Source organism: Myotis daubentonii, chromosome X (genome assembly GCF_963259705.1).
Source record: "Myotis daubentonii chromosome X, mMyoDau2.1, whole genome shotgun sequence".
Taxonomy (NCBI): Eukaryota; Metazoa; Chordata; class Mammalia; order Chiroptera; family Vespertilionidae; genus Myotis; species Myotis daubentonii.
In genome coordinates this window covers 40,640,044-40,654,188 of record NC_081861.1, presented here as the reverse complement: position 1 = coordinate 40,654,188, position 14,145 = coordinate 40,640,044, and the positions used below count along the sequence as shown (strand labels likewise).

The following is a 14,145-nucleotide window of genomic DNA, read 5'->3' as shown; positions in this document are numbered from 1 at the left end:
TTGTTTTTTCGAGGCTGTTTGTTATGTTCCATTGATCTGTCTCTTCTTGCACCACTGTCACACTGTTTTAAATGCTATGGTTTTATAGTATATTTTGATAGCATTACTCCTCTGACTCAAACTTTTCTTAGCTGTTTATGTAAGCTTACTGTCCCACATAAATATTACAATCATTTTGTTAAGAGGACTGCTTCCCTCCAGAGCCTACCTAAGTTATCCAACTTGGAGGCTCCCTAAATCACCTCTCTGGCTCATTAGACAGCATCCTCAGAAGGAACAATGAGCCAGGCTCCAATAATGCCTTTAGCTTACATACCTTCTTTAGCTCCTAGCAGCGGTTCTCAACCTTTGGGTCGCGACCCCTTTGGCGGTCGAACGACCCTTTCACAGGGGTCACCTAAGACCATCCTGCATATCAGATATTTACATTAGGATTCATAACAGTAGCAACATTACAGTTATGAAGTAGCAACGAAAATAATTTTATGGTTGGGTCACAACATGAGGAACTGTATTTAAAGGGCCAGAAGGTTGAGAACCACTGTGAGAGAGAAGTAAAGAAGAATATTTTGACCACACGTCTCTGAAGAGCTGAAATAAAAAGGAATACTTTATTATGCCAAGCACTTTCAAAGTCTATTTTTCCCTCTCTCCAAGGTGGAATTACTCTCTCAAGTGACACTTTTCTTAATTTAATGTACTTTAATTTTATTATTAACATTATAAAATTACATCTATAAATGTTCTTGGGTTTGTCTCTCTCTGTGTGGAATATGAACTCTTTACTTAGCCTCTCTGAGTTGTAATTACCTCATCTATAAAATGGCAATAGTGACCTCCTCATGCAACTTGCCTGGCTCAGAATTTGGCTCAGAGTAGGCAATCAAGAAATGACCACTGTAGCATAATTATGAGAGGTAGTAGAGCATATGGATTAAGATTACAGGCCCTGGGGACAGACTTCTTGGGTTCAAATCTTATCTTCACCACTAATTAATTTTCTGATCTTGAACAAGTTACTTAACCTGAACATGCTTTGGTTGCCTCTTCTGCAAAATGCAGGTAATGGAAGTATCTGCTTCATTGGGTGAAAGGAACAAGTTCATCCTATAAAACACTTAGAACAGTTTCTGGCACATATTAGTCACTCAATTAACGTTAGTCATTCCTATTGACTAGTGGTGCCCTTAGTGGTGGTGTTACTGATAATGTTAAACTTGGTTATTTGGGCACACAATCAAGAATGTATTACCGCCGAAACCGGTTTGGCTCAGTGGATAGAGCGTCGGCCTGCGGACTGAAAGGTCCCAGGTTCGATTCCGGTCAAGGGCATGTACCTGGGTTGTGGGCATATCCCCAGTAGGAGATGTGCAGGAGGCAGCTGATCGATGTTTCTCTCTCATCGATGTTTCTAACTCTCTATCTCTCTCCCTTCCTCTAACTCTCTATCTCTCTCCCTTCCTCTCTGTGAAAAATCAATAAAATATATTTAAAAAAAGAATGTATTACCTAATACCACCATCTATTGCTTATTTTCAGAAATTCCAAATCTATCCTTCAAACAACAGTCATTTGGTTGGGAGAATATCTTAAAAAATAATAATAACAGTCCTTGAGACGTTGATGCTCTATGATGTGGGAATTTTGTGGCGTGTCGGCCTGTGTGCACATGCGCCAACATGGTCTCAAACGACTATACCCAGCAAGCAACCCAAAGCTATGGGGCCTACCCCACCCAGCCTGGGCAGGGTTATTCCCAGCAGAACAACCAGCCCTATGGACAACAGAGTTATGATGGCTACAGCCAGTCTGGGGACACTTCAGGCTATGGCCAGAGCACCTATGGTTCTTATGGACAGACCCAGGACACAGGCTAGGGTACTCAGTCAGCTCCCCAGGGATATGGCTCAAATGGTGGCTATGGCGGTGGTCAGAGTTCTCAGTCATCTTATGGGCAGCAGTTTTACCCTGGCTATGGCCAGCAGCCGGCTCCTAGCAGCACCTCAGGAAGTTACAGTAGCAGTTCTCAGAGCAGCAACCTTGGGTAGCCCCCGAGTGGGGGCTATGGTCAGCAGTCTAGCTGTGGTGGACAGCCACCAGCTATGGACAGCAGAAAAGCTCCTAGAATCCTCCTCAGGGCTATGGACAGCAGAACCAGTACAACAGTAGCAGTGGCAGAGGGGGTGGTGGAGGAGGTAACTATGGCCAAGATCAGTCCTCCATGAGAGGTGGCAGCAATGGCAGCATTTATGGCAATCAGGACCAATGTTCCAAACATTGCATGGAACATAGCCACTGATGGTGGCAGTGGATATGGTGGAGGCCAGCAAGACCATGGGGGACAAGGCCGGGGTGGTGGCGGTGGTTACAACTGAAGCAGTGGTGGCTATGAATCCAGAGGTCTTGGAGGTGGCCACTGAGGTCGAGAGGCATGGGCAGAAGTGACCTTGGTGGTTGCAGTAAATTTGGTGGCCCTCAGGACCAAGGATCTTGACAGGATAATTCAGACAACAATACCATCTTCATGCAAGGCCTGGGTGAGAATATTACAATTGAGTGTGTGGCTGATTACTTCGAGCAGAATGGTATTATTAAGACAAACTAAAAACAGGATAAGCCATGTTTAATCTGTACACAGACAAGGAACGGAGCAAGCTGAAGAGAAAGGCAATGGTATCATTTGATGACCCACCTTCTGCTAAAGCAGCTATTGACTGGTTTGATGGTAAAGAATTATCTGGGAACCCTATCAAGGTTTCATTTGCTACTCGGCATGTAGATTTTAATTGAGGTGGTAGCAATGGTCATGGAGTCCAAGGACGAGGAGGACCCATGGACCGTGGAGGTTATGTAGGTGGTGGCAGTGGCCGAGGAGGATTCCCAAATGGAGGTGGTGGCGGCAGTGGAGGACAGCAGAGAGCTGGGGACTGGAAGTGTCCTGTGAAAACATGGACTTCTCTTGGAGGAATGAATGCAACCATGTAAGGCCCCTAAACCAGATGGTCTAGGACAGGGACCAGGAGGCTCTCATATGGGGGATAGCTATGGAGATGATCATTGTGGAGGCAGAAGAAGCTATGATCAGGGTGGCTATGGAGGCCATGACGGGGACCGTGGGGGCTTCCAAGGGGCCTGGGTGCTGGGGACAGAGGTGGCTTTGTCCCTGGCAAGATGGACTCCAAGGGTGACCACAGACATGATCACAGGGAGAGGTCATATTAGCCTGCCACCTGAAGTTCTGGAACAGCTTTACTTCTATACCCAGTGTGACACTCATTATTTTATAACTTTCCAACTCCTGATGCACCCACAGTTTTTTGTGTCGGACTATGTGATTGTAACTATATATCTGGTTCCCATTATAAACCATCATTTTAGTTTATAAAAATAATGATAAGATTCATTTTTAGGAATACAAAAATTGGGGAGCCCTGGCCAGTGTGGTTGGTTGGAGCATTCTTTATGCACCAAAAGGTGGAAGGTTTGATTCCTGGTCAGGGCAAATACCCAAGTTGTGGGTTTGGTCCCTGATCAGGGCACTTATGGGAGGTAGCCATTCAATCTCTCTCCTCCTCCTCCTCCTCCTCCTCCTCCTCCTCCTCCTCCTCCTCCTCCTTCTAAAAGCAATTAAAACTTTTTTTAAATGGCGGTAAATATCATGATTTCAATTTTTCTGTAGACTGTCTGGCCTTATATTTATAGCAATCAGTGTTCTTGGTTGCAAACAACAGAAACCGACTCTGGATGAATTAAGCAAACATTTTAGCATTTCACAAAATCAACAGGATGGCAGATTAACCAGCCCAGGGAAATGAGAAAGAGACAAGGGAGGCTTGTCAGTGAGGACTCTAGTTAAGGTCATGTCACAGGGCCACTTTGATTAATATGTCACCACTGGCCAACTGCTACCTCCATCACCTCTGGTTACCATCACAACAAAACACTGATGCCTCTGGACTGCACTGATCCAACATTGGCTTCTGGGGCCTCTGCTAGATGTAGTTTCTATGAATGAATTCAAAACTGCCTCTTTTTGTATAAATCTCTCAAAATTCAAAGTCTTTGATGAGAGCCTGGGTCTGCTCTTGGTTCCCTAACCAGCTAGGGCGTGTGAAGATACATGTGCTTCCCTTAGTTTCCATGGTGGGAGGTGAGTCCTTGCCTGCATGATTCACAATGGATTACCTCCAAAAAGAAAAGAGTTTGGATAATCACCTCAGGTAGGGTTGCCAGATAAAATACAGGACACAGTGAAATTTGAATTTCAGAAAAGCAATGAGTGCTTTTTTTATAAGTATGCAAACATTGCATGGAACATAGCAAAAAAAAAAGCTAAAAAAACAATTATGCCTAGCTTAAGTGAGAAGGGCACAGTGAAATTAATACTCTCAAATATTGCCAGTTGGTTTATCCATTAGTATACCCCCGCAAATCAGGGTTCTCCAGAAAAACAGACCAATAGGATTTATTATAAGGAATTGGCTCACGTGATCATGTAGTTTGAGAGGTCTCATAATCGACCATATGCAAGCTGGAGACTCAAGAGAGCCAATGGTATAGTTCAGTCCGAGTCTGGAGAAAGCTTGAGAACCAGGGGAGCTAATGGTGTAAGTCCCAGTCCAAAGTCAGGAGAAGATCAATGTTCCAGCTCAGCAGGTGGACAAGAAGCAGGCATTCTATTTAGGTCCTCAATGGATTGGATGGTGCCCACCCAGATTGGGGAGTGCAATCTATTTTACTGAGTCCACCAATTTAAAAGCTAATGTCATCTGACAACACCCTCACAGACACACCCAGAAATAATGTTTAATCTGGGCACCCTGTGGCCCAATCAGGTTGACACATAAAATCAACCATCACACCAAGTTCATGAAAAATATTCACAACCTCTGACCCAATAATTCTTTTTTTCAAAATTTTATTTTAAAATTTTTATCTTTATTTATGAAATTGATTGGGGTGACATTGGTCAACATGAACATATAGGTTTCGGATGTGGGTTTCTATGTTACAAGATTGGTATATTGCACTGTGTGCCCACCACCCAAAATCAAATTTCCTGTCACCTTATATTAAGACCCCCTTCTGCCCCACCCGCTTCCCTTTGGCAACCACCACACTGCTGTTTATGTTCATGAGTTTCAGTTTTATATCCCACATATGAGTGAAATCATATAGTTCTTAGCTTTTCCTGACTGACTTATTTCACTTAGCATAATGTTCTCAAGGTCTATCCATGTTGTTGCAAATGGCGCTATTTCATCCTTCGTTATGACTGAGTAGCATTCCATTGTGTATATGTGCCACATATTCTTTATCCAGTCCTCTATTGCAGGGCACTTTGGTTGTCTCCATGTCTTGGCCACCATGAATAATGCTACAATGAACATAGGGATATATGTGTGTGTGTGTGTGTGTGTGTGTGTGTGTGTGTGTGTGTGTGTGTGTATATATATAATCTTTGTGAATATATGATTTTGAGTTTTTCAGGTATATACCCAGGAGAGGGATTGCTGGGTCCTTTGGTATCCTACTTTTTTGAGGAATTACTAAATTGCTTTCCATAGTGGTTGTACCAGTGAACATTCCCACCATCAGTAAATAAGGGTCCTCTTTTTTCCCCCGCAACCTCTCCAACACTTGTTATTGCTTGTCTTGTTGATAATGGCCACGCTAACAGGTATAAGGTGATATCCCATTGTAGTTTGATTTGCATTTCCCTGATTGCCAGTGAGGTTGAATCTTTTCATATATCTATTGGCTGTTCCCATGTCTTTTTGGGAGAGGTCTTCTGCCCACTTTTTGATTGGATTATTTGGTATTGAGTTTTACGAATTCTTTATATATTTTGGAAATTAAACCTTTGTCGGAGTTACTGTTTGAAAATATCATCTTCTATCTGGTTGGCTGCCTGTTTGTTTTGCTGCCAGTTTCTTTTGCTGTGCATAAGCTTTTGAGTTTGATATAGTCCCATTCATTTAATTTTAACTTTACTTCCCTTGCCTTTGGGGTCAAGTTCATAAAATGTTCTCTACAACCCGGGTCCATAAGTTTGGCAGCTGTACTTTCTTCTATGTAACTTATTGTTTCAGGTCTTATATTTAGGTCTTTGATCCATTTTGAATTAATTTTTGTACATGAGGACAAACTGTAATCCAGTCTCATTTATTTGCATGTGGCTTTCTAGTTTTCCCAGCACCACTTATTGAAGAGACTATCTTTACTCCAATGTGCATTTCTGTCTCCTTTGTCAAAAAATATCTGTCCGTATACATGTAATTTTATAGCTGGGCTCTCAGGTCTGTTCCACTGATCTGTGTGTCTGTTTCTCTGCCAATACCATGCTGTTTTGATTGTCGTAGCTTTATAGTATAATTTGAAGTCAGGTAGCGTGAGGCTTCCAGCTTCGTTCTTTCTTCTCAGGTTTGCTTTGGCTATTCGGGGTCTTTTATGGTTCCATACAAATCTGATGATTTCTCCTTCTATTTCTTTAAAAAAAATGATACTGGGATTTTGATGGGGATGGCATTAAATCTGTATATTGTTTTGGGTAATATGGCCATAACTATGTTGATTCTTCCAGTCCATGAACATGGGATATTTTTCCATTTTGTTGTGTCTTTTTCCATCTCTTTTAATAATGCTTTGTAATTTTCAGTATATAGGTATTTCACTTTCTTTGTTAAGTTTATTCCTAGGTATTTTATTCTTTTGGTTACAATTGCAAAAGGATTTTTTTTCATTTCTTTTTTTGAAGTTTTGTTGTTAGTATACAGGAAGGTGATGAATTTTTGCACATTGATTTTGTATCCTTCAACTTGACTGTATTTGTTTATTGTTTCTAATAGTTTTTTGCTGGAGTCTTTAGGGTTTTCTATATACAAAATCATGTTATCTGCAAAAAGTGACAATTTGACTTCTTTCTTTCCTATTTGGATGCCTTTTATTTATTTCTCTTGCCTTATTGCCCTAACTAAGACTTCCAGAACTATCTTGAATAAGAGTAGTGAGAGTGGACATCCTTGTCTTGTTCCTAATCTTAGAGGAAAAGCTTTCAATTTTTCGCCACTGACTATGATATTAGCTGAGAGTTTATCATATATGGCCTTTATTATGTTGAAACAATTTCCTTCTATTCCTATTTTGAGTGTTTTCATCACAAATGGATGTTGTATCTTATCAAGTGCTTTTCCTGCATCTATTGATAAGATTATATGATTTTTATCCTTTCTTTTGTTAATGCGGTGTATTACATTGATTGGTTTGTGTAAGTTGAACCATCCTTGTGCCCCACTTGATTGTGATGTATTCGTTTTTGGATGTACTGTTGCATTCAATTTGCTAGTATTTTGTTTAGGATATTTGCGTCTGTATTCATCAGAGATATTGGTCTGTAGTTTTCTTTTTTTGTGTTATCTTTGCCAGATTTTGGTATCAGGGTTATATTGACCTTATAGAATGTTAGGATACATTGCATATTCTTTAATTTTTTGGAAGAGTTTGAGAAGGATAGGTTTTAATTTTTCTTTGAACGTTTGGTAGAATTCACTGGTGAAGCCATCTGGTCCTAGACTTTTGGTTTTTTTTAAAAAAATATAGTTTTTATTGATTTTAGAGAGGAAGGGAGAGGGAGAGAGAGATAGAAACATCAATGATGAGAGAGAATCATTGATTGGCTGCCTCCTGCACACACCCTACTGGGGATCAAGCGCACAACCCAGGCATGTGACCTCCTGGCTGCTTCTATTTTCTTAATAAAACAAAATGCATGGTGATCAATTAAGGGTGATAATAAAAAGGCAACATTAGAGAGATTTGAAAAGAATAGAGATGGTATGCCCTCAGAGAAGGAGAGTGGGAGAGAGAATGGACTATGACTGTCATATAATTCTTGAACATCACTGTCCATTTGTGAATTATGGTAAAAAAAAATTTTTTAAAGCAAACCCCTCCCCATCTCCTATCCCAAGTACTCATTGATCTATTTTCTGCTATTATAGATTAGATTGCATTTCCTGGAGATTTATATAATTGGAATTAAAATATGTATATCTTTTTGTCCCTAAGTAGTTAATATTTTCAATACTATTGTAAATGGTATTTTTCTCATTTCAATTTTTGATGGTTCATTATTATTAAATATAAATAAATTAATATATATGTCAATCTTGTATCCTTCAATTTTGCTAAACTCTCTCATTAGTTCTGTAGCTTATTTGTAGAATCCATTGGATTTACTATATGAGTGATCATGTCATCTATAAATAAAAAGTTTTACTTTTTCAAGTGAAAGCATACAATAGAGTACTGTGCTTTCCATCACATGTTCAGTTGTTTATGTTTAGTTAGGGAATGAGGGACAGTTGGGTTTAACCAGGGTTGGACTATTGAAAAGGTCTAGTGTATGACCAAGAGAGAGGGTGGCTAATGTGGGATAAAGAAAAAGGTGGTTGGAAGTGAAGAACATCAAGGAAGTAGACAGCTAGGGTGGGTGATGTATCATCCTTTTAGATGCTAAAGTTACCAGGAAAGGTGAACCAGAATTAGCTTGGGGAGGACAATTGAGTCTGGAGGAAAACACTCCCTTAGTAGAATTTATATACCTGCTCCGGGCTTCTGGGGATTTAGGGATTTAGGGTATAGATCCAAGACACTTTGGAACGCTTCCTCCCTCCCCAGTATGTGCCCATACTCAGGTGAGCCAGCACTCACTGGGGCTGGCCCACACTCCGCTCTTCCTGCCTGAGACGCCTCCACCCTCAGACAATCCAGCTCAAAGCTCTCAATAACCTAGACCTTTTTTGAAGCATAGGCCTCTTTACTTTCCTCCTGGGGCGAGTAGAATTCAGAGCTCCATGTCACAAGCCCTGGCCTTCCTTTGTGGTAAAATCGAGTAAGGGAGAAAAAAATAAATTTTATTTTTTAAAATATATTTTTATTGATTTCAGAGGAAGGGAGAGGGAGAGAAAGATAGAAACATCAATGGTGAGAGAATCATTGACCAGCTGCCTCCTGCATTCCCCCTACTGGGGATAGAGTTGGCAACCCCTGGCATGTGCCCTTGACCAGAATTGAACCAGGGACCCTTTATTCCGAAGGCCGATGCTCTATCCACTGAGCCAAACCAGCTGGGGCAAAATAAATTTTATTTAGTGATAAACTTAAAGCAGAGAAAACAGGTGATAATTAAACAGATTATCCTGCCACATAGAAAAAAAATCAATGAAGGAATAATTCCAGCATTTTAACCCTAGATATTTCTGGTTGGTGGGATAGTGGAATTACACCTATACACGTGCAGAGGTATGGACTCTGTGTGTGTCTGTCTGCCTGCCTGTGTGTGTGTGTGTGTGTGTGTCTGTGTATCTGTGAGCCTGCAGACACACACAAACACAAAGAGGGGAAATTTGTCTTTAACACCTACTGCTTGCCACTTAGTTGGTGATTTCTCCCATTTTCTTTTATTCTCTTGTTCCAAGGTTACACATGCGCCCATGTTGTCCTTAGACTACAGAGGATGCCTGCTGTGTGCCCTATGAGGCATAATTCTCTCTATTTCCACCCCTACTCACCACTTCTCTTCTAGGTGTCAATGGGTATGAATGGGTTAATAAGATTAAAAACAACCTACTATTGCTTTAGCAAACCACTGAGTTTCCTAGGCAACATAGTACCTTGACTTCTCCTGTTTCTAAAAGCCCCTATGGAAGGAATGGTGAAAATATTAACCTTGGCCAGCATTCAAGTCTCTGCTCTACCCCTCCCCATCCCCACTCTTCTCCTCCAGCAGCTGACCTTGCCTCCTACTTCATGGAAAACATTGATGCTATCATATTTGAATTCCCTCAACCTTGAGATTCATTTCTCTCTCTCTCTCTCTCTCTCTCTCTCTCTCTCTCTCTCTCTCTCTCTCTCTCTCTCTCTCTCTCCTATCCCTGTGGCAGGAAGTGAGATAGGAGAGGATGAAATCCAAATCTCCTGTATTTTCAACCTCTAAGCATCTCCTGGCTATGTACCATAGCCTGAGTCTATTACAGCTTTCAAAAAAAACAAATCAAACTAAGAAATCCAATTTTCCTCTGTCTCCCACACACCCTCCCTTTAGTTGAGCTTCTCAAGGTTATCGTGAGAGCTACAGTCCTCAGTCCTCACATCCCACTCACTCCCTAGGCCACTGAAACAAGGCTTCAGCCTTTTTGCCACACCATGAGAACTCTGGCATAGATAACCCAGGACTTCCAAGTGGTCTAGTCCAATTTAGTCTTCAGTTTTCACCTTTCTAGATTCCTCTGCAGCACTCAACAGTGTGAACCTCTCCTTTCCTGGAAACTCCCTCCTCATGTTGTTTCTGTCAGACCACACTCTCCCAGTTATCTTTCTCTCAACCGGGAATTTTTATTTTCAATATCCTTGGCGGGTTCCTCTTCCTCCACCTACCCCTAAGATTCTGTTAATTTTCCCCCAACATTCTATCTTGGCTTTCTTTTTCTCTCTACAACTGGTTAACAACCTATAGATGCCAGGCAAGTAATATGAATGAGTAATGCAAAGATGGTGGATTTTTTTAAAATACTAACCCTCTTCTCCTTCATTTTCCACTTTCAATAGGGTAATGGGTATTAAAAAAACATTTAACTATCCTTGTTAATATTAACAAAAACAGAGAAAATATAATAAAAGACAACTGATATTTGGTCTCAGCATTGGAGGATACAGTAGGGAAGAGAGGGCCTCCTTCAGGTTGTGTCCTTTGAAGGAGGCAGCTGCTAATCAGCTGTGGCCAATTGTTGACACACATGGCTCTAATAATTTTAAGATAAGTCAGAAATAAGGGCCTTATAAAAAATCTTTTGGCTAAATGTTTACATCTAATGTTTTTAAAATTAACCTAATGTGAGGGTCAAATAAACAATCATTGGAATTGGCTCTTGTCAGCAGGGCCAACAATTTTCAACCTTGGATTAACACATTGTGCAATAAGCCTTGGTGAGACCTCTGTCCTATATTCCCCCTGGTAATCTACTTCAATGCCAGTGATTTCACTCACAGGCTGATATCTCTCCTCTTTATCATTCTAGCCTGTGAGTCTATCCTGTGTCCCATGCCCAAATATTCAACTGGATATCTCCAGTAGGATATTCATTATGTCTGTCTTTTTCAAACATGAATATGCACGTAACTCATATGGGGGTCTAGTTAAAATGGAGATTCTAATTCAGTAGGCCTGGGATGCTGCCCAAGATCGTGTATTTCTAACAAGCTCCCAGTTGATGCCCACACTGCTGATGCATGAACTCTTTAAGACACAACCCCCGTCTGAATACAAGGTCCTTTCTGCAAGTTTTCCCTTCCCACTTTGTAACTTCTTACGGTTGATAATACACCATTTACAAAGTGGATATGGAGGGAATGGGAGAAGTAGAGGAGGAAACCTAAGCCCTGTCCCATCCAACCCCCTATCTTATTTAACCCTGCTTCTATGTCCTCACTATCACAATGTTGATTTAGGCCCTCATTTTCCCTTGCAGTAGGCCTCCTCATTGGTGCCTCTGCTCCAGTATCCATCCCTGCAATGTGCCCTCCATGCTCCTACCACCATGATACTTTTATTTATTTTTTAAAAATACTTTTAGTGATTTCAGAGAGGAAGGGAGATAGAAAGACAGAAACATCAATGCTGAGAGGGAATCATTGATCAGCTGCCTCCTGCACGCCCCCCACTAGGGACTGAACCAGAAATCCAGGCATGTGTGCCGTGACCTTTTGGTTCATAGGTGGCCGTTCAACCACTGAGCCACAATAGCTGGGCCCAGAATGATACGTTTAAAAAGCCAAAATCTCATGTAAAGTCTGGCCTCTGGTTTTGAATCCCAGATTTGCCTCTTTCGAACTGGGTGACTTTGGGCAAGTAACTTAAACTCCCTGTGTATCCGTTTCCTCATCTATAAAAAGAGGATGGTAATAGAACCTACCTCACTGTGAGATAAGTGAGGCAATATACGTAAAGTGTGTGTAGCACTCAGTAAATACACATTAACTGTGATATTGGCCATATCACTCCTAGCTTCAGGATAGAGTATTGAGAGTAAGGAGGAAGTAGAAAGAGATAAAGCTGGACTCGTAGGCTGAGGCCAGATCATAGGTTAGAGTCCTGGGTTAGATTCCTTGGGAAAGCAGACTCTGTGGTGGAGGTTAGTATACAGGAAGTTTGTTGTAGAATGCTCTTGGAATCTACATCTGAAAGGGAAGGAAAGGAAGCAGGATCAGACAAACTGTATTGACCATTCATTGCCTGCAGGCTGCCTTGAGAAGGAGGTGTAACTTTGGCCTACGAAGCTCTCTTCAGCCCAGTGCAATCTCAGGAAGAAGATTCTTGGTTGCAAGCTCTCAGCCACTAACACTTTCAGTAGTCGGGGAGCAGGGGAAATTAGTGAGTGCTTGGGTCTAGATAGTCCACTACAGTGATAAACCATGTTAAAAACTCTGGACTTGATGTCATTGACAATGGGAACTTATTAAAGGGTCTCCCCAGAATGGGGCATGCTGTTTGGCATCTCAGTGCCTTTGCTCAGATTGCTTCCTATACCTCTGTGTTTCTTACCTGGATTGGAATCACCTGGGGTGCTTGTGCACTTGCTGGAACTGGAAATAAAATAGGCTAATAGTGAACAGCCAAGAGTTTTAGTGGTTGGGCTAATTAGCAAGTTTATTATAATACAATATTGTTGTCTATATTCACCATACTGTGTCTTAGGTCTCCAGGGATAATTTACTATGTATTGCAAGTTCTTAAACGGCATCTGTTCTGTTTCCCCAACCCCATCTCCAATTCCACCCATGAGTGAGATCATACAGTATTTGTCTTTCTCTGTCTGATTTATCTCACTTAGCATAGATCCATGGCACATAATAAGTGCTCAAACAATGACAGCTATTATTAAAGATGAAGATTCTCAGGCTTTGCTTTAGACTTAATGGATCAGAACCTTTGGGGGCTGATCCTAGGAATAGGCATTTTAATAAGTACCCTCTTCCCCCACACTGATTATTTTTATATTCACCAAAGTTTGAGAAACATTGGTTTCCCTAGAAAACTCATCCCTTCTTTGTCTACCTGGTGAACATTTTAAAGACTCAGCTCAAAGGCACCTCCTGTGAGAACCTTCCTAGATCAGACTTCCCATGTTTCCTTTGCCTATCTTCCCTTGATGACATGCAGACCTCAACCACAGTTACCTTTTGACTGTCTCTAACACCTCTTGCTAGATGGTGAGCTCCTTCCTTGAGGGACAAGACTTTGCATCCCTAGCATCTGCCACAGAGCCTAACATAGAACAAGATTCAATAGAGGATGGTCAAGTGGATGTGGATGGACAGCCCCCTTTTGAGTCTCTTTAAAATATCATTACCAAGTATTATCTATTCTAGTTTCTGAAATTGAAAATATGGAATCCATATACTTTTATTACTAAAGACATGAAAATTTTATATTTTTAAAAATATTTTAAAATTTCTTTTTAGAGAGAGAAGAAGGGACAGAAAGAGAGATAAACATCAATGTGAGAGCACCCCCATAACCATGGATGGAACCAAAAACCTGGTCATGTTCCCTGACTGGAAATCAAAATGGATACCCAACCAACTGAGCCACAACAGTTAGGGCAACAACTTTAGAATTTTATTTTTCATATTTTAAAAATGTGAACTCTGTTTAGCTGTATGTCCTTCAGATTTTTTTCTGTGCATATATATTTAAAATAATGGATTTTCATATTCAAATCAATTCAAGTCCACAAATATTTATTAAGCACTATTCTAAGTAGAGGGAGATACAGCTGTGAGAGAAATAGACAAAATCTCTGTTCTCGTGTAGCTTATATTCAAGTTGGAGGAGGTAACCCATAGGTGAGTAAATGATATTGTATATTTGGAAGCAGTAAATGTGATAGCGAAAAAAAAAAAAGCCAGGGAAAGGGATGGAGAGTTGAAGGAGGGTACTTTGAGATTTGAAAGCAGTGAAGGAATGATCCATGAGGATATCTGGGGAAGAGTATTCCAACAAAATGAATCACAGATACAGATGAATTGGAATGTGCCTGATTGTTTGAGAACCAGCAAGGAGGCCACTGTGGCTGGAGCACAGTG

At 40.9% G+C, this 14,145-nt stretch overlaps 1 pseudogene; it reads left to right on the top strand.

Moving 5' to 3' along the window:
- The first annotated feature begins 1,640 nt into the window (after window positions 1-1,640).
- Window positions 1,641-3,222, top strand: LOC132224157 (RNA-binding protein FUS-like; annotated as a pseudogene).
- The last annotated feature ends 10,923 nt before the right edge of the window (window positions 3,223-14,145 follow it).